Raw genomic sequence first — 22,607 nt, 5'->3', positions numbered from 1 at the left:
GTCGATGGTGCCCTGCAACTTAGGGAACCCCACTATCCTGTCAAAGTCATTTGTCCTTTCATCTGCTCTTTCCCCTTGAGAGAACAGGATGAAGTTCATTTGCCTTGGACGGGCAGGTCCAATAATTAGCTAAATGACTCTGTCAATGGCCTCAATTGACCGGTCAGCAGGCGCACAGCTGATTTTGCTGCACCCCCGTCTACCGGAAAATTTAAATGGGGCGCGGTGACGTCGGGAGTTACGCCTGACGTCACCGCGCGTCATTTTACGTGTCGGCGAGCGGGCCCCGCCCCGCCCCCCACTCACCGATGGGAAAATCCTGCCCTTGAAGTTGATTTTGTGATGACCTTTGATCCGGAAGCAATAACAGTAAGGAAATTTTGTAGTCACCATAAAATGTTTGGTGAATCTGTAATTGTTCTTAAAATTGTTTGAAAAGGACGTTTAAGAGCTTGCATCACTTGTTATATCACATTAATTATAATTTTTGGGTAATAAGAAACACTGGTCTATGTGACCTGGTGACCCCTGAATTGGAAGCAGTGCCAACAGGAAGTTAATATATCTGGACTTTAGAAGAGTGAGGGGTGACTTGATTGAAGTATATAAGGTGCTGAACTGTCTTGACAAAGTGGACGCAGAAAGGATGTTTCCTCTTGTGGGTGAGTCCAGAACAAGGGGGCACTGTTTTAAGATTAGGTTGTCCCCTTTTAGGACAGAGATGAGAAGAAATTTCTTCTCTCAGAGGGTTGTATGACTTTGGAACTCTCTGCCTCAGAAGGCAGTGGTGTTGGGGTCATTGAATATCTTTATGACAGAGGTAGGTGGATTCTTGTTAGGCAATGGAATCAAAGGTACTCGGAGGTAGTTGGGAATGTGGAATTAGTAATACAAACAAATCAGCCATGATCTTATTGAATGGCAGAGAAGGTTCGATGGGCCAAATGACCTACTTCTGCTCCTATTTTGTAAGTTCGTATATGGAGGCTGTACGGCACACAAGGAAGAGACAGAACGCTGGACAGGAGGGTTGAGAAGTTTCTGGAAGGAAGTGTGCCATAAATGGAGGATTGCACAGGTGGAACCCTGTTTACCCAGGTCTTGCTGCCTGTGGAGAATCTATTAAGCCCTTGAAGGATAAGGACTGGAATTTTGCTGAAACTGGGGCCATACAGGCAGAGTAGGCTCCTTAGAAAATCAGTGGGATAGTCTGTTTTATCTGCTGTTACATGTGTAATTTATAATTCATACTAACCATGGTTTACCTGTTAAGTTACTTTTAATTGATGTTGATTCTGACTCACTTTTAAGTAAAAGTGACAAAAAGTGAAATATTGTCTGGTAATATCTTCATTTGGCGGTCATTCAGTAAATTTGGTTATTTTGGCTTACAGATTCCCATGCAGATTGTAACAATTCTGAACCTTGATAAATCCAGAGCAGGGATAATTAATTGGGGTAAAGATAACTTCGATGCTATGAGAATGCATCTGAGTTGAATGAGTTGTAATCAAATGTTGGCAGATTAGACAGTGGCTGAACAATAGGCCACCTTCAAAGAAAAGGTATTGCAGGCAATGTCAAGGTGTATTCCCTTGAAAGGGAAAGGTAGGACAAATAAATCCAGAGCACTCTGGATAATGAGAGAGAAAGAGGTGAAGATGAAAAGGAAGAAGAGCGCATATGACAGATGTCAGATAGAAACTAAATGGAGAATCAGGCTGAATATAGAAGGACCAGAGGGTAAGTGAAGAAACTAATAAGAAAAGCAAGGAGAGAGCATGAAAAGAGGCTGGCAGCTAACATAAAAGGGAACCCCAAATTCCTCTATAAGCATGTAAATAATAAAAAGGTGGTAAGAGAAAGATTAGGGCCAATTAGGGGAAAAAAGGGGACTTACATTTGGAGGCTGGAGAAATAGCGAAGGTATTGAATGAGTACTTTGCATCTTCCTTTACAAAGGAAGGAGATGTTACCCAGGCCAAGGTGAGAAAGGAGGTCACTGTTACTCTAGAACAATTTACAATCGAGAAGGAGGAGGTACCAGGACTGGATGAGATGCATCCAAAGGTACTGAGGGGAGTGAGAGTGGAAATCGCAGAGGCAGTAATGATAATCTTCCAGTCTTCCTTAGATTGGAGGAAAGTTTGTAGTTGTGTTCCCGGGGGTCAGTGTTGGGACCCTTGCTCTTCCTGATATGTATTAATTACCCAGACTGTGGTGTGCAGGGGGTGATTTCAAAATTTGCAGATGATACAAAGTTGGAAATGCTGTTAACTGTGATGAGGATAGCCATGAACTTCAAAAGGACATAGACATGTTGGTGGATTGGGCAGACAAGTGGCAGATAAATTCAATGCAAAGAAGTGTGAGGTGATCATTTTGGCAGGAAGAATATGGTGAGACATTATAAAATAAAGAAACAGCCTCTAAAGAAGGTGAAGGAACACAGAGACCATCGATGTATATGTGCATAGGTCATTGAAGATGGCAGGGCATGTTGAGAGAGAAGTTAATAAAAACATATAGTATATTAGGCTTTATTTAGAAGGGCATTGAGTGCAAGAGTAAGGAGATCTTGTTGAACTTGTATAAGACACTAGTTAAGTCTCATCTGGAGTACTGTGTCCAGTTCTAGGTGCCATGCTTGAGGAAGGATGTGAAGGCATTGGAGAACGTACAGAGGAGATTCATGAGAAGGATTCCAGGGATAAAGACCTGTAACTATGAGGATAGATTGGAGAGGTTGGGACTCTTTTCCTTGGAGAAAAGAAGGCTGGGAGGAGACTTGATAGAGGTATCCTGAAGGGTAGGGACAGGGTAAATAGTGAGAAACTGTTCCCACTCAAGAGAGCATCAAGAATTTGAGGGCACAGATTCAAAATAACTGGCAAAAGGAGTAAATGTGATGTGAGGAAATTTTTTTTCACCCAGAGAGTGGTGGAAGTCTGGAATGAACTTCCTGAAAGGGTGGTGGAGATAGGTTTGATGAAGATATTCAAAACAGAATTGGATTGCTATCCGAAAAAAGAGAATGTACAAGGTTATAGGGATAGTACAGGGGAGTGGAATGCTCTTTCGGAGTGCCAGTGCAGGCTTGATGGGCCGAATGGCCTCCTTCTGCATTGTAAAGATTCTGTGATTCTGAGTGTTGAGCAAGGCTGTCTCCTATGGGCTTTAAGAGTCATTGTTCCACCAAGGTTAGAGAGATTGTTAGAGGAACTTCATCAAGCTATTTTTGGTGTCCAAAGGTAGATAGAGATATTGAAGAGTTGGTGAAATGTGTCTCAGAATGAGAAATAATCCAACCAAGGTTTCTTTTGTTCCATGGTTGAACACAAATAAACTGTGGGATCGAGTACATGTCAATTTCTTTGAAGTGGAAGGGAAAGAGCACCTTTGTTTTGGTTGATAGCTGTAGCAAGTGGATAAACAGTGGGTCTATGCTCAATGCCACAGGTGCCAAGATTATTGTGGTTTTGAGAAGTTGGTTTACAATTTATGGGTTGCCAGAGGTGTTGGTGTCAGATAATGATCCAAAGTTTACATCAGAAGAGTTTGAAATATTTCTGTGTAAGAATAGAGTCAAACACATTCCAATACCACCATATAACCCAGCATCAAATGATGCTGCAAAAAGAAGTGTACAGGTTGTGAAGAAATCTTTGCAGAAGTATTTGCTAGGTGACAAGCTAGGCAGTAACTCCTATGTTTCTCTTCGACGAAGGCTAGACAATTTTCAGTTCTCTTACAGAATAACCCCATAGTCTACAACAGGTTGCTCGACTTACGAGTTTGTAATAAAGAACGCTCCCAGGATAAGACCCAGTTTACTGAAGCCTGATGTCAATAGCAAAGTAAAAGAAAAGCAAGACAAAGTGAAGGTGAGTCAAGATACACCAGGCATGAAAACTAGAGAGTGTAGTGTTGATCAGAAGGTCATGGTGAAAAACCATCAAGGTGATAAGAAGTACGTGGTAGGAACTGTTGTAAAAGGACTAGTTGCATTCACATATTTAGTGAAGATTGGAGAGACACTCCATCAGTGTCATGCAGATCATTTGCTCGAAAGGGGAAATCTGACAAAGGGAGAGCCTGATGAACCTCCTGTAGTCCAAATTCCTCTACAGCCCAAAGTGAAAATCAGAAAGAAACTGAAAGTTTGCAGAATCCACCATTAGAGCAAAGTGTCTTTGATTAAGACAAATCAATCACTGTCACAGTCTCAATCATTAAGTGGAGTTGGTAATCAAGGTCAAAGTTCAGAGTTAACAAAGTCAGAGATTTTGACAGAGCAGTACCAAGCTAATAGAAATGGAAGGAGATGCCCAGACAGAAAGAGAAAGAAGCCAGATATGTTAATTGTAAGTATGTAGAAGAGAAGAAGAAATAAATTGTTCTTTTCATTATTTCTTGTCAAAAGATGATATTTTGTTAAACACATACTGGTGTTCAGGAAAAGTATTTTTTTGACATCTAAATTACTCAGGTCGTATCATTTTATATGTTTTAGTTTTGATAGCGGTAACGATAAATTTGAAACCCAACCTGTTAAATTTCAGGTATTGTTGATGTTAGTGTAGTCATTCTGTACTCTGGGAAATTATGTACATGTACTATTTTACATATGTTATTTTTTAGGTGAGGAAGGAATGTAACATATTGTAATGGCCAAGCATTTGTTTTTTTAAAAATTTATGCTTTCTAGGATGTGAGCATCGCTGGCAAGACCAGTATTTATTGCCCATCCCTAATTGTCCTTGAGAAGGTGGTGGTGAGCTGCCTTCTTGAACCGCTGCAGTCCCTGTGGTGTAGGTACACCCACAGTGCTGTTAGGGAGGGAGTTCCATGATTTGGACCCAATGATAGTGAATGAACGGTGGTAGAGCTCCAAGTCAGGTTGTTGTGTGACTTGGAGGGGAAGCTGCAGGTGGTGGTGTTGTCATGTATGTGCTTCCCTTGCCCTTCTAGATGGTAGCAGTTGTGAGTTTGGAAGGTGTTATTGAAGGAACCTTGGTGAGTTGCTGCAGGACATCTAGTAGATAGTTTTTTTTATTTGCTTATGGGATGTGGGCATCACTGGCTAGGCCAGCATTTGTTGCCCATCCCTAATTGCCCTTGAAAAAGTGTTGCAAAAGAGCTGCCTCCTTGAACTACTGCAGTCCATGTGGTGTAGGTACGGCCACAGTGCTGTTAGGGAGGAAGTTCCAGGATTTTGACCCAGCGACAGTGAAAGAATGGGGATATAGTTCCAAGTCAGGATGTTGTGTGACTTGGATGGGAACTTGCAGGTGATGCTTTTGTCCTCCTAGATGGTACACACTGCTGCCACTGTGGAGGGAATGAATGTTTAAGGTAGTGGATGAGATGCCAAATCAAGCAGGCTTCATTGACCTGGATGGTGTTGAGCTTCTTTAGTGTTATTGGAGCTGCACTCATCCAGGCAAGTGGAGATATTATACTGCCCTCTCTGTACAGGAGGTGTAAATAAAGTTGTTCAATAATGGCTGGCTGCAGCTGAGCAGTATAACTCAGTGCAAAACACAAAACAGGAGGCTTGTTTGGAGCATAAACACCAGTGTAGATGTATTGGGCCAAGTGGTGTGTTTCTGTGCTCTACACGTAACACTTATACAAATATGACAATGCAACATAATGTATTTATTGCTGTCTTCTTGAGTTCTCTGCCCAAAGGCAGGTCTTTGGTGGTTATTCACTGAACCACAACAAAGTGCCCTGATTTTTATTACATCTAGGGGTAAGAGACAGGCCCTCCATCTACCTCAACTGGAGAAAGAATCCTGTGCTCTTGGCGCTCACCTGATCCACATGCTAGCCGTCCAGCCAACTGAGCTAACCAGCCACCTCAGTTATTACTGTATGGACTATAAATATAAATTTGTAAGTTAGCTAGCTGAATGGCGAATATTTTTTATGAATGCCTCTTGTGCCTTTCAGAGCATGTCTTCTTTAAGAGTCTTAATAAGTAGCGAAGTATGCAACATGAGTAATCCTAGAGAGATATATAAACTGTAGGACATGCGTGGAGAGGGCATGTTGGGGTGGAGGTGGGATGATGGGGAGTGGGCTGGGGTGAAGGGAGAAGAAAATTCCTCACTCTCTGAGTAAGAGAGTGTACAACTGGGACCTTGCTGGACAACATGGTAACTAAGCCAATTATATATTCTCTTTGCAGGAACAAGCAATCTTGATGGGCTGAAAGTCTCTTTTTGTTCTACACTCATCTGCAGCTAAACTATAAAAATGTTGTAGATTGGCATATCCATTATCAAAATAAATTCTTCTGGAGTTTATATAAATTTTGGATGTGTAGCACTATGCCTGGCTAAACTTTGATCAATGCCACATTATGTTTCACATTTTTCAACTATACACTACCTTCACCAATAACAAGAAAAGATCAAGTGCTTTTATGAAATTAAAGTCTTTATTATTACAACTACGCAGTGTTTTTAAAAAGTGGGTGCACAGAATATGCACATTCAGATGTTGACTCAAGTGATTCCAAAGACCAGATTCCTAGCTATCAAGCTAATGTCCACTGTACCCACAAATAGCCTTTGTTTTAACCAATACTGCATCAATCGATCCTGTTCATTGACTGGGTATTTTCTGAAAGTTGACTTTTCCACCATCTTGTGGTAACTTTTAGCTACTGCAACATTCATCGCTATTTAAACATATTGGATAGAAATTGCTGAATAAAAAGCAGTGTGTACACAACCCATGTCATAATTAATGTGCAAATCAGCCAGCACTTATGGCAAGGAAGCAATATCCTGGGAATTGTGAATCGCCACAGGTTACTAGCCGATCTGTGCCACCTCACCGTTAGCTTAGTGAAAATGGCATCTCACCTGTAATCTTCCCATGAGTTTCAAGAAGGTATTTGCCCTTTAATTGCCCACTAAATGTACCACAGAAAGTTAAGCTGAATAATTAACATGCAAGCACGCTTTTAACTACATGTTAATTGTTAATGACTACCAGGCAATCTTTCTGGTCCAGAAAGGGGACAATAAAAAGTGCGCAGTCTCATTTCTTCAGGCAGTGAAATGTTGTTGGAGGTTTTAAAATTTTCAATTTCTTAATTATTTTATGCAGTTGGTTAGTTATGAGATTATATGAAATTCTAAAAAAAATCTGTGCATCAGCCCTGGTTGAGACTGATGCACCTCATTAATTCCCAAACACAATAAAAACCTACACAGTTACAATTGCCATTTGACAAAGCTGGGATATAATTCATGGAGGAATTCTGTTTCATGTGTATGTGCAAATTTTCACCTTGTATGATAGTGTAAAAGCATGATAGCGAATTGGCAACCTGTTTTATATCTCTCCTGATTTTTATTTCTATTGAAGTTCACTGCTGGCTTGTTATAACCTGTTCTACACTATCATGTAAAGACAAGATCCAGTATCATTCTATAATGTCCAATTTTAAATCACTTGGAGCTCTTTATAGGCAGGGGCCACAGTCAGAACACATATGCACTCACATTTCCCTACGGATTACTATCTTTTCTTATTGCCCTCATGTTTATGGGTAGAAATAATATGGAAAATTTACTGATCTGACATTACTGAGCAGGGAGCTCAGCATGAAGTTGTTCTGGTGGGAAAATTGGCACTGTGGTGCTGTACCCCTCTATCTCTGATCCACATTCAAGCCCAATAACCCAACTGGGAGTATGGGGCGTGTTTCCCGTGGCTGTATAATTAATGAGGCAAAAAGCAGATGATAAGGCGCAAAAACCCGCCATTGCAGCAGTGGGTAAAATGTAATTTTTCACACTCACTACTGCAGTTATTCTGGAACGATTCCACTCGTGTGTCTAAAATGCAAATAAAAATCTCTTGGGATCACTTGCTTTCAATTCTGCCCCATTATAGCTACTCAAATATTGAATAAAACTCAAGAAGCTGTGATTAGATTTACTCTGTTTCCTCTAGAAGTCATGAAGGTAAGGGGGGTGCCGGGGGCAGGGAGCAGGGTTCCACTGTAGGATAGTCACGATTAAATTCAATATGTGCTTAAGCAGAAACTTCTTTACCCAAAGAGTACAGCAGTGAGAATGTAGAACTTATGGAGGAGTAGATGAACAGCTTAGATGCATTTAAGAGGGAGCCAGACTAGTACATGAGGGAGAAAAGGGATAGAAGGATAAGGTGGATGAAATAAGATGGGTGGAGACTTGTGTGTTGTAAAATTCTATTTCACTTTATTTAAGATCGGGAACACTACGGGGGGGGGAAATCGTCCGCTGCGGTTTGCAGTTGGAGTGATAGTAGGCAGGAGCAGAAAATATCGGGAGATCACAAAAATCAGTTTCAAGTCGTCATAAAACCAGCTTGCGATCACCTGCTCCACCCATCAATGGTGGGCCGTGTTTCCTGCCGCCACAACCTAACTTCAATACCTTAGCATCTCATTATAAGCCTTGCTCGCCAGAATAAGTCTCCCAACCTGGATGATCCAGGCACGTCAGCTTGATTGCCCATGTGTTTCACAACTGTACATAAGCGGCGTGCACGTGGTGAGCTGCACTTCACTCAGGACGTTGAGGCTTGTTTGCCTATCTTGCTTCGGGCCGCACTCGTGGTCATCAGTGCCAGGCCTCACAGGCAGCACCACATCAATTTTAGGGAGATCACGGATAGGTATCTACCTACCAGACCAGCCATAAGGCGGAGGTGGCTTTTCAATGGCTACAGGGGAAGGGGGAGAAGTGGCCTCAGGCAAAGGAAGAGGCTGCAGAGTGAGGGCTGTATAGGAGAAGGGGGGTATCCAGGGTATGTATTTAGACACATGTTGATCTGTACAAGTGGCCTCAAGATGGTGAGGGCTGAGGAGGCAGTCTCCAGAGGAGATGATGCCAGATGGAGATGTGAGAGTGTATGTGTGAGAGTGAGTGGTGATGTCCCTTGAGCTGCCAGTGAGTGAGGTGCTAGTGGATGTGTGATGGGCTTATGAGTGTGTGAGTTTAGAGTGATGAGATGGTTGCCATACCCTGGTGGCACAGATGAGATCATTCATCCTCTTTCTGCACTGCATGGTCAACCGCTTCTGTGCAGCATTGGTACTGACCACCACTGCCACTGCCTCCCAAGCCAAGGTGAGATTGCTGGATCTCCTGAGGCCAGAGTGGGGTTGGAGGACATTGTGTCGGGCCTTCAAAGGGCATTCCAGTGATCGGTCACTGAACTGTTCTTAGTTATCAGGGCCATGTCTTCACTGGAGCAGTCCTGTGCTGCAAATATTGAGAACGGTGTGGGCGGCTGCAGTTTAGACATGGCACCCAGAGTGAGGAAACAGTGAGGTAACAGCGTGGTGGGCCATTCAGAGGCCGTCCACCAGTGAGACAGTGTGTTTCCTGTGGCTGCATAATTAATGAGGCAGGAAGTGGACGATATGGCACGAAAACCCGCCATTGCGGCTGGTGGGTCAAACATCATTTTTCACACTCGCAACTGTACTTAGTGCACTTCTGGAATGATTCCACTCATGTGTCTATAATGCAAATAAAAATTTCTTGTGATCACTTGCTTTCATTTCTGTCCCATTACACCTACTCAAATATTGAATAAAACTCCAAAAGAAGCTGTGATTGAGTTTGATACAACACTTACTAAATAAATCAGAAACCATTCAACTGAGTACTTACATGTAGAGCACACAGAATAATAAGTAGCTGAGATTGATCTTTGGGGCTGTATTTTAGACAAGAGGTTCACAGAATATTAATGTTTTGAAATATCATTTGGCCTCCTTTTATAGCCTTTGATTAATTATAGTTTTCATTTTAATTCGAGATGTGCTCTTTTAAAATCTATATTCTAGGTGTTTGAAAATAAGTGCTTGTCTTTTACAGTTAAAGATAAGTTTATAAGGCTGATAAAAACACTGAGAATCTAGTATCTGAGGAGATTTTTTTACACACACGGAAGAATGCAATTTGATATAACAACAACAATTTACAATTATATAGCACCTTTTAACATAATGAAATGCCCCAAAGTGCATCACAGGAGAATTATAAAACAAAGAATGCCATTGAGTCACATAAAGAAATACTAGCTCAGATGATCCAAAGCTTCATCAAAGAGCAAGGTTTTAAGGTGTTTCTTAAATAAGGAAAGTGAGAGAGGTGTACTCTGGAGTTTGGGGCCTAGGCAACCGAAGGCACAGCCACCAGTGGTGGAGCAATTAAAACTGTAGATGCATAAGAGACCAGAATTAAAGGAGCACAGATGTTTGGGAGGGCTGTGGGGCTGGAGGAGATAACACAGAGAGGTACAGGTAAAACCATGGAGGGATTTGAAAGCAAGGGTGAGAATTTTAAAATGAAGGCATTACTTGTCTGGAGTCAATGCTGGGGATAGGGTATGAGTTAATACATGGGCAGCAGAGTTTTGGATGACCTCAAGATTATAGTGTGTAGAATGTGGGAGACCAGCCAAGAGTGTGTTGGAATGGTTGAGTCCAAAGGTAACAAAGGCATGAATGAGGGTGTCAGCAGCAGGTGAGCTAAGATAGAGGTGAAGTTGGCTGATGTTACGGAGGTGGAAATAGACAGTGTTAGAGATGGCACAATTCTGAGCTTGGAAGCTCATCTCAGGATCAAATGTGACACCAAGGTTGCAACAGCCTGGCTTAATCTCAGACTGCTGCAAGGTAGAGGGATGGAGTCAGTAGCTAGAAAAGGTAGTTTGGAGTGGGGACTGAAAACAATGGCTTCAGTTTTCTCAATTTTTAATTGGATAAAATTTCTGCTCATCCAGCACTGAATGTCGGATAAGCGGTCTGAGGCTGAACCAAACTGTTGTCAAATTTTATGTAATATTTGACCCATTTCACTCACGTGGTATGATAGAACTATGAATAACACTTCTAAGTTAATGCAGAATTCTATGTAGTTTGATACTGTGTAGGTACGTTCACTAGGAATTGAGCTACAACAGACTAAACTCGTTTCATTCGGACCTTTGCAATTATCAGTTTGGACTAGACTGAAACCCAGGTTTCAAAATTAAAAGGTCAATATGCTAACTGATTATTCCACCAAGCTCCTACCAGTATTAGGAAATGCTGCATCAAGATTCAAGTTTAACTTTTTCATGTTAGTTAATGCTGTTCCTCGGTGTATCACAAAAGCATTTTCTCATCTTTGGTCAAAACTCTTTGCTATGGTATAATTTATTCAGATAAACAACACATTTTTATATCACAGAATTTACAATTTCCCTCGTACATAATAAATCAGGCTAGCTGATATTTTCATTTTTCATCCAAATGTACCTACAGGCCTAGCAAAATACATATTCAATCCAAAATTCCTTACATTAGCTTCATCACAGATGCTTTGATTGAATGTGTTTTAAATATTGAAGATATTAAACATTTTTGTTTTTCTTTATTTTGTTCATAGTTTCTGCCTTATCAAACCTTTCCCTAATAGAAGCCTTAGATACAGTCTTTTCTTATAGCAATATGGCAATTAAAGCTCTGTCCCGTGGTCTAGATTTGAGTTCAAATCTAAAACCTCCACAAAATAATTTCACTGAAACTGGCTGGTCTTAAAAGTGGCATTTTCAGATATTGCAGAATCTCCACAGATAATCACCTTCTCTGAATCATTCCAGGGAAGAAAACACACATAAATACAGTGATATTTAACAAAAGTAAGCAAGAATACAAATAAAATTGATAAAAGCAGAATCAGCTTAGAGGGAAGCGGGTGAGATTTGGACAATGGTTCCGAGATCAAGGAGTGGATGGAACAAGAATAAGGCAAGGGATGAAGAAATATGGTACAATAGATCCTTGAAATGGAGAATTATTTTCCAGCAATGTTCTCAATCCCCCATGGCCCCCTCCTCTCCTGAAGGCATCAAGTCCTTATTGATGTACATAACCTGTCACCTTCCAGTACTTTAATCAAGTGGTCATTATTCAAATATGAGTTTGAGCACTGAGTGCTGGCTAGCTATTTAATTGTGAAGGCAGTCAGAGTTGGCTTTGTCTTCACTCAACGTCCGTACTTGCACATTTCCAGCAGAACTCACCGAATAATGATCAGGAGATCAGGAGAATTCTGGCTGGTTTTCTTCCTTTAATGCTGAGGTTCCTTCTTGATTCTGGGAAGAAAGGGGAAAAGGGAAAAAAATGAAAAGGGGAAGGAAAAAAGAGCAGGCATGGAGAGGAAAAGAGAAGTGAAGAGACAGGAGAGAGAGAGAGAATAGAACAAGTGGAGAAGAGAGAAATGACAGTGGAATGAGAAGTGAAAATGAAGAAAAGAGAGAAACTGTTGTGAAGGAGAAAGCAAGTAAAAGTGAAGAGCAAATGAGAGAGATAAACGACAATGAAATATCCTTCGGAGACATAGTATCCATGGTTGATGGGAAAGGCAGGCTATAATATTTGTTTGGTGGCGTCTGGTCCAAATGTTCAAAATGACCGATTTAGTGTACCTGCCGTCATGTATCTCTAGTCCAAAAGTTAAATGGATCATTTTGGATGACAAATACAAGTAAGCCAAGTTCCATTTGCTTAATGATCCTGTTAATAAATACATATAATTATTGTCCCTTTTTGTTATACGATGCATTTGATTACTAATTGCAATCCTTTCTCAATCATTTTGTCTGGTAGATTCAGGTGTTGATCAGTTAAAGGCATCTCACTCATTTTCTTTCAGAAGTTTCAAATCAAAGATGAACTTAGTGGGTGTGAAATTCAAACTTGTAGTGCCGCTTCTAGTGGGCACATCTGCGAGGTGGTGCTGGTCAGTTCCCGGTAGGCTGCGTGGCATCAAGCAACTGGAGTGGCGCCCACTGCTGTACACCAATATAACTGATCAACGCCTGAATCTACCGGACAAAATGATTGAGATAAGGATTGCAATTAGTAATCAAGCCCATTATAAAACAAAAATGGACAATAATTATGTGCACTTATTAACAGGATCATTAAGCAAATTGAACTTGGCTTACTTGTATTTGTGCCTGGAGAGGCTGGAAGGGCAAAATGCAATGTGCAAAGAGTAAAATTGACCAATGAATGCATAGGGAATGTCTTCCTTATTCACTCTTAAAACAATAAGTGTTAGCAAGCCAGAATGGCCCTGATTGGGATATTTAAAGGGTCACGCAACAAGTTGCAGCTAAGGCATTTTTGATTTACTTGTGCTCAGGCAAAATTGGTAGTAGCTTTGAGATGAGTTGCTGGAGGAATGTAAGGGTGTTTGCTGACCACAGGAAGGCTGAGAATTACATAGCTTTTGACAAGCATGGGGCTGTCATTGCAGTGCAACTTGCTCTGCAGCATGGGCAGGACATGGAGAGGAGGAGGCAGAGAGAAAAACCTCTGCGAGGTGGGAGAAGGAGCGTTCTTCTTAGAAGATCCTCCCCTGAGAGAGTTTTCTGGGAGCATCACTCTTACGTTAGGATATAAGAGCAGTGCCATGTAAGTTTTGCTTTATAAGGAGGTGGTGAGGGAGTTATGTCACCTCCTTCCTGAAGACCTGGGTGAGGACAGCCCTCCCAGTAGCAGTGAAGATCACTGTTGCCTTTTACTTCTTCACAATCAGTTCCTTTCAGGTGGTAGCTGTGACCTTAGGAAGTGTTTCAATTCGATGTCTGCAGAAGTATCTGGGAGGTGATGGAGGTGCTGAACAGAAGGACAATGTAGGGGGTCATGAGCCTTGTGTGGAGGGTGTATCCTTTCTCTCAAAGCAGCCATTCTGTTTTCTGTCTTGAAGACCTGAAGACAATGGGTAGTATAGACTGTTGAAGAATATAAGTACTGTGGGTGCTTCCAGGATAGTGGGTATTCACCATTAAGAATGTTTTGGTGTGGTTGCATACCAACTTCACATTTATTCTCACCACGTGGGATTAGAAGGCTTTATAGTGAGAGCCATGTGCCCTCACATAATACCCTGGACAAAGTCATCAGTCTCTGAAGCAGAGATTTTACTGCTTAGGTCAGTTGGGGGGATCGCTGCAGAGTATGCCAGAGAGGGTGTCCAAGTTTGTGGCGGTGTGTTATGTCCACCCCTAATGTGGACCCACCATCCGCTTACAATGCATCAATATCAGATTCCCTAAGGCAAAGTCCCCCTGGCCAACATCACTCAAAAGCAGTGAACAGCAATAACCTTCACACAACAGCTTTGTCCAGCAATTAATCAATAATTTAAAAAAAATACTAACCATCCTTGTGCATTTCCTTAGTGCTTGCCTTGTGACTGCCTTTGCCTGGCCCAGTGCTCCTGTACACTGCTTCCCCAGCGGTTGCAACATGACTGGCTGCTGACTTTTCGTAGGGGTGACTGCAGATAACTTTGTAGGATGTCCTGGAGTAACTCTGGGTCTTCAGGGACTTGATTTGGGCTGCATCACCTTGGCATAGGTAACAGCTGTCAGGGCTGAGATGCATCATCAAGGGCATTGGCAGAGGGGCAGCGAAGGGAGCACAAATCCTGAGAGAGGACAGCAGGTTCATGCTCCACAAAGCCACTGCCATTCCCAAAGGGCAGCATCTCAGCAATCTTCAGCATCTGCTGGAGCACAGTTTGCTGGACTGCTTTGAGAGCCTACATACCTCTTTGAACACTGAGATCTGCACCGATGATGGCAGCAGTTTATGCCTGCAAGCCACAGCAAGCATGGATCTCATGACCTTTGCCTGAATTTCCACTGTAGCACTGAAACATTAGAAGACTCCTACCTGTGTTGCAGTGGAAGCTGAGACAGCGGCCAGCAGATACCCCATCCTGGGTCAGTCTGGCAGTGCTGCCATGGAGGTGCCCAACATGGAAAGGTTGGGCACCAAGCTCTGCATAATGACCTCTGCCAAAGTGGAGAGTCAGAATCCTCCATGGTCCTAGACAGTAACTGAAGGCTGCCTGACAGGGGCCTGCCAATGCACCAAGTATCTCAGTGTGCATCATCAGCATTCTCCAATTGCCCACCCCAACAAGTGTCTCAACTGAGACCTCTACAGCAAAATCAGTGCATGACCTCATCCTCACTAAGTTGGCATATGAGCTGACCTGACCCCTGTCCAGGCGGCAGGCAGCATTCCATTCCAGCAAGGTATGTGCCAAAATCTGAGCTGATTTTTTTTTTATTTATTGGATGTGAGCTTCATTGGCTAAGCCAGCATTTATTGCCCTTGTTCAGAGGGCATTTTAAGAGTCAACCACATTGCTGTAGGTCTGGAGTCACGTGATGGCTGATTTCCTTTCCTAAGGGACATTAGTGAACCAGATGGGTTTTTGCAACAATGGTTTCATGGTCATCATTGTATTTTTAATTCCAGATCTTTAGTTGAATTCAAATTTCACCATCTGCCATGGTGGGATTTGAACCCAGGTCCCCCCAATCATTACCCTGTGTCTCTGGAATACCAATCCAGTGACAATGCCACTATGCCACCACTTTCCTAACAATGGCTGTGAGTGTCAGCTTGAGTGACGGTGCATCATTTTTCCAGGCTATCTTCCTTGTCTTGCCTTTCCACTTGGGTCTGGAGTTGCTGAGCAGCTGGCAGTTCCTGGCTATTTAAAGCTCAAAAACATAAATGGGAGGATTGCACTGTGGAAACTGGGGTGGGGAGGAAAGCAGGAGGTCTACAGTCACTTCATCTGCAGTTTCCATTTCATGGCACCTTTCAGGATGAGGGTCAGGAAATGGTGGGGAAGATGTATAAGAAACCAACTTACTATCATACAGAATGGGCTACACTGCACAAGATGCCACTGGCTCCATGGCAACAGCTGCCCATAATTCTAAAGATCATTTCCTCCAGAGTATTGACAGGTGTATATGACCTGGTCCTCTTCCAGTCCTCTGGCTCTCTCGCCTATTGTGTGTGCCCTTCTGCAAGAGAAAGGGCAGAATATCAATGGTTGTGGGTCAACACGTTAGGCTGATCATAGCTGTAGCTTTGTGGAGACAGTGAAAGGTATGTGCGTGGCTGATGTGCTTTGAAGGTGTGTGTGGGTGAGGTGTGGTGCCAAGTTGTTAGGTCTTGAGTGTCAGGGTGTGCTGCTGGGTGAGTGATGGGGGCCGGCAGGATGGTGGTAGTGGTGGGTGGTGTAATGTTTTGAGCAGTGTGAAAGGTAGGTGGTGTGAGGGACCTGAGATGTGAGGTGCAGATGAATTCACTTGACCACCCAAGTGAATGAATAAACCTCTTTCGACACTGCTGCCAAGTCTATGGTCACTGAGAACCCTTGTGACATGCTCCCATTCCCTTCTCAAGGTCATTCTGCAGTACTCCTTGACTTCTGTTAGAAATATGGCTTCTTGTCTTCAAGCTCACAGCAGAGTGTGTCCAGGATGGCGACAGTAAATCTGGGAGTGTTCTCCTTCCCATACTGCAACATGGCTTCTCTATCAGTGGTCAAAGGCAATTGTCCAGCAGCCTTCAGTATATTGCTGCAACTTCCCTTTTATTGGCACTGTGCCTTTAAAAAGGGAAGGTTGTCTGGGACACATTTTCTGCAAACACGGCTTGGCAGCCAGGAGTGTGCAGAGCACCCTTGCTTAGAAATAGACCCTAGGCATCAAGGGGGACACACTTTCCCACTCCACAATCATGGAAATAAGATGGGTGGACCAATGTTCTGATTTAAAACACCGCTTCTAACGGGCCTGGGGCACATAGTGAACTGAGGCCTCTCCGCCCAAAAATCTGAATGTTTTTGTTTAATTGTGTTTCTTTGTTGGGTATTTTTGTTTTATATTGTAGCTTGTGGGAGACCTAACTCCAAGATGCCACTGGAGCTTGACAATGTGAGTAAGGTTGCCAACTGTGATTAAATATTTTCCTGGAGCTTTCATCATATGACACGCTCCACCATTAGTTGGCCAACACATCCATCCTTGTGACGCATTGCCATCCTACGCCAGTTGGAAAGCAAAAACCTTCATTGCCCAATTGGAACTGCTTGGCTGTTAGCCAAACAGCCTTTTCCCCCATTTTCAATAATTTTATATCTTGTAAAGAAAAATGTTCAAAGAAAATGACCAAAAAAAATACAATCTTTTTTAATATCCCTATAATTTTTCTCCAGGATTGCACACAACAGTGTTCTGGAAAGTGATCTTCAATTCCCGGAGACTACAGGCCAGGAGGGTTGGCAACCCTAAATATGAGGCAGCTGAATTAACAGTTGAAGTGGTAGGATGACCAAAGCCTAAAGGATTAAAGGGGTTAGCTCTAAGAATTCAGCCGCTCCACACTTTTGAGCTCAAAGCCCCCATTACCCATTTCCCTGAAAAAGTCATCAGCATTCTCTATAAAACAACAATTCTGGAAAAGAAAGTTCAAAGTTGTTCAAAATCTGATAACTGCTTGATTGCTGGGAGGACTTTTGATGCAGTGAATTCAAGAGTTAGCACAGAAATATGACTACAATTAACATGCATTGAGCAAGCAACTCTCACGTACCAGTATTAAGAAAAAATGTGTTTGGCTAGGAAATAAAACCCATCTTTGGCTCCCATCAATCAGAAACCTTTTGGAAAATACAGGTTATTCTTTAAAAAATAAAATGATAAGTTCTTTAGTTATGTACAAAATGTTTTTACATTAACCATGTACTAGCTTAGAAACATTATGCATTCAGTTCTGTCAGTGACGGATCATGAATATTTGTGATGTTGGAAGCTAATGAACAAACTATCTAAAGAGACATGAGGATAGGGATCTTTGGGAATAGTGGTTGGATGGTAACAGTATTCCAAGTTAAAAACTGATGATAAATGATGTTGCAGGACACAAATGAAAGATTATCAACCCCAAAATGTTAACTCTGTTTTGTCTGTCCAAAGATTTTGCCTGATGTGTTGAGTGTTTTCTGCAATTTCTGTTTTTACTTCAGATTTCCAGCATCTGCAGTATTTTGCCTTTGGTTTGACAAACAAAATGTCTGTCCTTCCCTGTTACTTCTTGTACAGCAATTAATGATCATTGCAATTGTTGTCTACAAATCCTACTGGCTTAGGTTTTTCCATACATAGGCCGGGATTTTCTGTGCCCACCAGCATCGGGAGTATTTGGTGGCGTGAGTGGACAATATGGCGTGATCGGTTTCATGAAAGTGTGAAACCAATTTGTGATCAACCACTCAACTCGCCATCGTTTCCCACCATTGAACATCGGGAACCTCATTGTAATACATATGCATATCATTATTAGGCCAGCCTGCCAGAATTGTCCCCCCTCCCGCTGGATCATCCGCCCATGTCGGCGGGAAAACAAGACAATGTGTTCACAACAGCACATAAGTGACGTGCACTTGGCGCGCTGAACTTCACATGGGCTTTGAGGGTTTGTTAGCCTACCTTGCTTCAGTCAACACTTGCAGTCATCAGTGCCAGGCTTCACAGAAAGCACCACATCACTTTTAGGGGGGTACATGGCAGGTGTCTCTCTACCAGGTCAGCCATATGTGGGTGGCTTTTCAATGGCTACAGGGCTATGGCTTGCTTGGGGATGGGGGAGAAGTGGCCTCAGGCAAGGGAAGAGGCCGCAGGACGAGGGCTGTACTGTGTGTACTGTACTGGGTTACCAGGGTGTGTGTGGGGGCACAGGTTGATCTGTGCAAGTGGTGAGGGCTGAGGAGCCAGTCTCCAGAGGAGATGAGGCAAGATGGAGATGTGATGGTGTGTGTGAGAGAGTGAGTGGTGATGTCCCTTGAGCTGGCAATGAGTGAGACGCCAGTGAATGAGTGATGAGCTTGAGTGTGTGAGTTTAGAGTGATGAGATGGCTGCCATACCCTGGCTGCACGCATGAGATCATTCATCCTCTATCTGCATTGGATGGCCAACCTCTTCTCTGCAGTATTGGCACTGATCACAGTGCCACCACCTCCCAAGCCTGGTTGGTCACATCACTGTCCATCCTGCGGCCAGAGAACCGCTAGAGGACGTCATGGCAGGCGTGTTTCCTGGGAATGCATATCTAATTCGGCGGGTTTGGGAGGATACACTGGGACGATTCCACCCATGGGCAATTCATGATTGCTGCATGATTGATTGACCACAGGAAAGTTGACTGATATTGCTGATATGCATCTGTGGATCAATTGTCATATTGTGAACTAAATGAAAAGAAATGAATAACTAATACTGGAAAATATAATTAACTATTTATTGCTAAACTATGCTCAAACTGCAAAATTTGAAAACCAATTTACTTTGCTTCCAAATAAAGACTTGCATTTATAAAATACCCTGTCACTTGATCAGCAAGCCCCAAAGTACTTCCCAGTCAGTGAATTACTTTTGAAATGTCTTGTGAGCAAACATATCAAAAAATTTGTACACAGTGTAAAGGAAATATCATTTTTTTCCTAATATCACTGTGGGACACTGAAGTAGACTTGTGTGTGTATGTTCATGTGCGTGCATGTGTGTGACTAATTTAATTAAACTGAAGACAGTCAGACTGCACGGTTTGAATCATCGAAGGGATTAGACGTAAAATCAGGTATTTTGAAATGGAAATGGATGAGCCAAGTAAGACAAGTAAATAGGTTAGAGCTAAGATTTGCATTTGTAGATAAGTTGAGAGCTGTTTGAATTTCAAAGGGAGATGACCGGATATTTTACAACTGGCAAAATCATAGATAAATAAGGCAAAGTTATTAACTTTATTTTTCCTGAAAGTGCTGGTCACTTTCAGGACAACATGAAAGATGTTTATATTTTCAGAAAAGTAACTTCCAAAGCAAGGCTGCAATAATGGGATTTAGAAATCAAAGGAGAGAGATATATTTAAGGAAAGGTTGAAAGCTGTGTGTGAGTGGCCATGTGAGATCTCGCAAGGTGGACTGTGTAAAGACAGATTTGTGAAAGGCAGCCTCTAGCCACCCACAGAAGTGTTTGCCTGTTCCAGAGAGCAAGGTTTTGTTAAAAGCCTTGGATTTCCAGAGTTGAATGAGAGAGAGAGAAGCTGTGAAATACTTCCCTTATAGCAAGAATCTATTTGGACTATTGCCTGAAAAGGGTGTTTATTTGGGAGTCTAGTTAGTAGATATTTTGGGGAATGTAAGGCTAAAGTTAACTGTGTAACTGTAATCTTGTGTGTTTAAGTTTCAACTATTTTGTTAATAAATGTTTTAATTTAATATTTAAAATCTCCAAAGGTGGTAGTGGATTATTTACTTCTGACGTCAGTGCACATACCTTCTCATAATAAATACAAATTGCAAAATCATTGTGATAGCTTGGCCGAGTTTCTCTTTGGGATTTGGTCAGCCTGGCAATTGCCACCTGCCATATCATAACAACAGCAAAGTCCTATAAACAGTGATAAGGCAAGCAACCAGTTAATCAGCATTTTGGTGGTATTGATTAGGAATGAGTGTTGGGATCTTTTATGTCCAACCAAACAGGCAAGACAGGCCTCAGTTTACTGTCTCATCTGAAAAAGGAATGAAGGTGGGGGTTTTTGGCACTGTAAAGATCACAAGAATTAGGAGCTGGAAAAGGCTTTCAGCCCATCGAGTCTGCTCCGTCATTCAATGAGATTTTGGCTGATCCGATTTTGGCCTTTACTTTCCTGCCCGTCTCCTATAACCCTTGGCTCCCTTGTTGATCAAAAATCTTCCTAGCTCAGTCTTGAATATATTTAATGACCCAGCCTCCACTGCTCTCTTGGAGGAGACTAATGATCTTCTGAGAGATGAAAGTTTTCCTCATCTCTGTCAGGTCGCTTATTTTGAAACTGTACCCCCTAGTTCTAGATTCCCCACTGAGGAGAAACATCCTCTCAGTATCTACCTTGTCAAGCTCCCTTCAGAATCTTAAATGTTTCAATAAGATCACCTCTCATTCTTCTAAACTCCAGTGACTGTAGACCTAATCTGCTCAACCTTTCCTCATATAAGACAACCCCTTCATCCCAGGACTCAGCCTAGAGAAGCTTCCCTGAACTACTTCTGTTGCAAGTATTCCCCTCCTTAAGTAAGAAGACCAAAAATGTGCACAGTACTCCAGATGCATTCTCAACATTTTTGGCTGAACAGTTTTGGCTAGAATTACCTACTTATATACACCAACCCCTTGCAATAAAGGCCAACTGCCCTCCTAATTATTTGTTGTACCTGCATGCTAATTTTTTGTGATTCATGCACAAGGACACCCAGATCCCTCTGTGCTGTAGCATTCTGCGATCCCTCTCTATTTAAATAATATTCTGCTCTTCTATTCTTCCTGCCAAAGTGGACAATCTCACATTTTCCCACATTATACTGCATCTGCCAAATATTTTCCCTTACTTAACCAATCTATATCCCTTTGCGCACTCTTCGTATTCTCCTCTCACTTGCTTTTCTACCTATTTTTGTATCATCAGCAAATTTGGCTACAGTCAGTCCCTTCATCCAAGTTATTAATATAGACATGTTGACCATATTTTCAATGTATGTAATTACTTGCACATTTTAAAGTGACGAGGGTACATCAAAATTGGCACACCACTCTGAATGCCATAAATGGAGATACAAAGGGTTCAATGTTCTTACTTTTGCCAATTTTAGTGAAGATGTGAATAAAAATGTTTATAGAATTAGGCAGAACATGTTTAGCACTGATTAATAGTGAAAAGCAAATCTGTTTTGTTCATATTTGTGCATTCCACACCAGAAGCCGTGAAGCCAAACGCCAGCTTAAAGTAACCTGGTGTGGAGCAACACTGACGCATTGTGAGCACCCTATCTACTTAGGAGTCACCCTTGACAGATGCCTCACCTTCAAGAACCACATTGAAAAGACAAAGGCAAAAGTGAGCGCACGAAACAACATCCTGAATAAGCTCACTAACACAAAATGGGGAGCAAGCTTGAAAACATTGCGAACCAGTGCACTTGCTCTTTGCTATTCCACTGCCGAATATGCCTGCCCTGCATGGGAACGATCTACTCATGCTAAGAAGATGGATACCGTTCTGAATGCAAGCTGCCGACTTATCACAGGTTGTTTAAAACCAACAAACACCAACAGCCTATATACCTTGGCGGGTATTGCTCCCCCTGATATAAGAAGAACGGTAGCCAGCAAGAGCGACTCCGTCAAACATCAGATGAAAGGCACCCTCTACATGGTCATACACCTACACCCAGCCGCCTAAAGTCAAGGAAGAGCTTCATGAACAGTGATGTTCCATTACAATCAACCCCATCTGAAGCCCGCGTCGCCTTGTGGAAAGACCAGCTCGCCAGTCTCGAACAACCCCCGGTGATGGAAATTCTACCGGATGAAAGCCTTCCCCCAGGAAAAAATTGCAACTGGGCAATCTGGAAGTGCCTTAACAGACTTAGGACTGGTGTGGGTCTTTCAAAGGTGTCACTAAGCAAATGGGGATATACAACCAGCCCGACAACTTGTGAATGTGGAACTGAGCCACAGACTATGCAACATCTCCTGCAATGCCTATCGCTAGAGGAACCCTGCACTGTTGCAGATCTTGCCGATTTCAACAACAAGGCACAAAAATGTGTCCAGTTCTGGCTGGGCCATGTATAGACTGTCCGTGGACACGATAAGAAGAAGAATATTTGGGTCA

This window comes from Cetorhinus maximus, chromosome 16, assembly GCF_964194155.1.
Source record: "Cetorhinus maximus chromosome 16, sCetMax3.hap1.1, whole genome shotgun sequence".
Lineage (NCBI taxonomy): Eukaryota > Metazoa > Chordata > Chondrichthyes > Lamniformes > Cetorhinidae > Cetorhinus > Cetorhinus maximus.
This window is presented reverse-complemented; position numbering follows the sequence as displayed.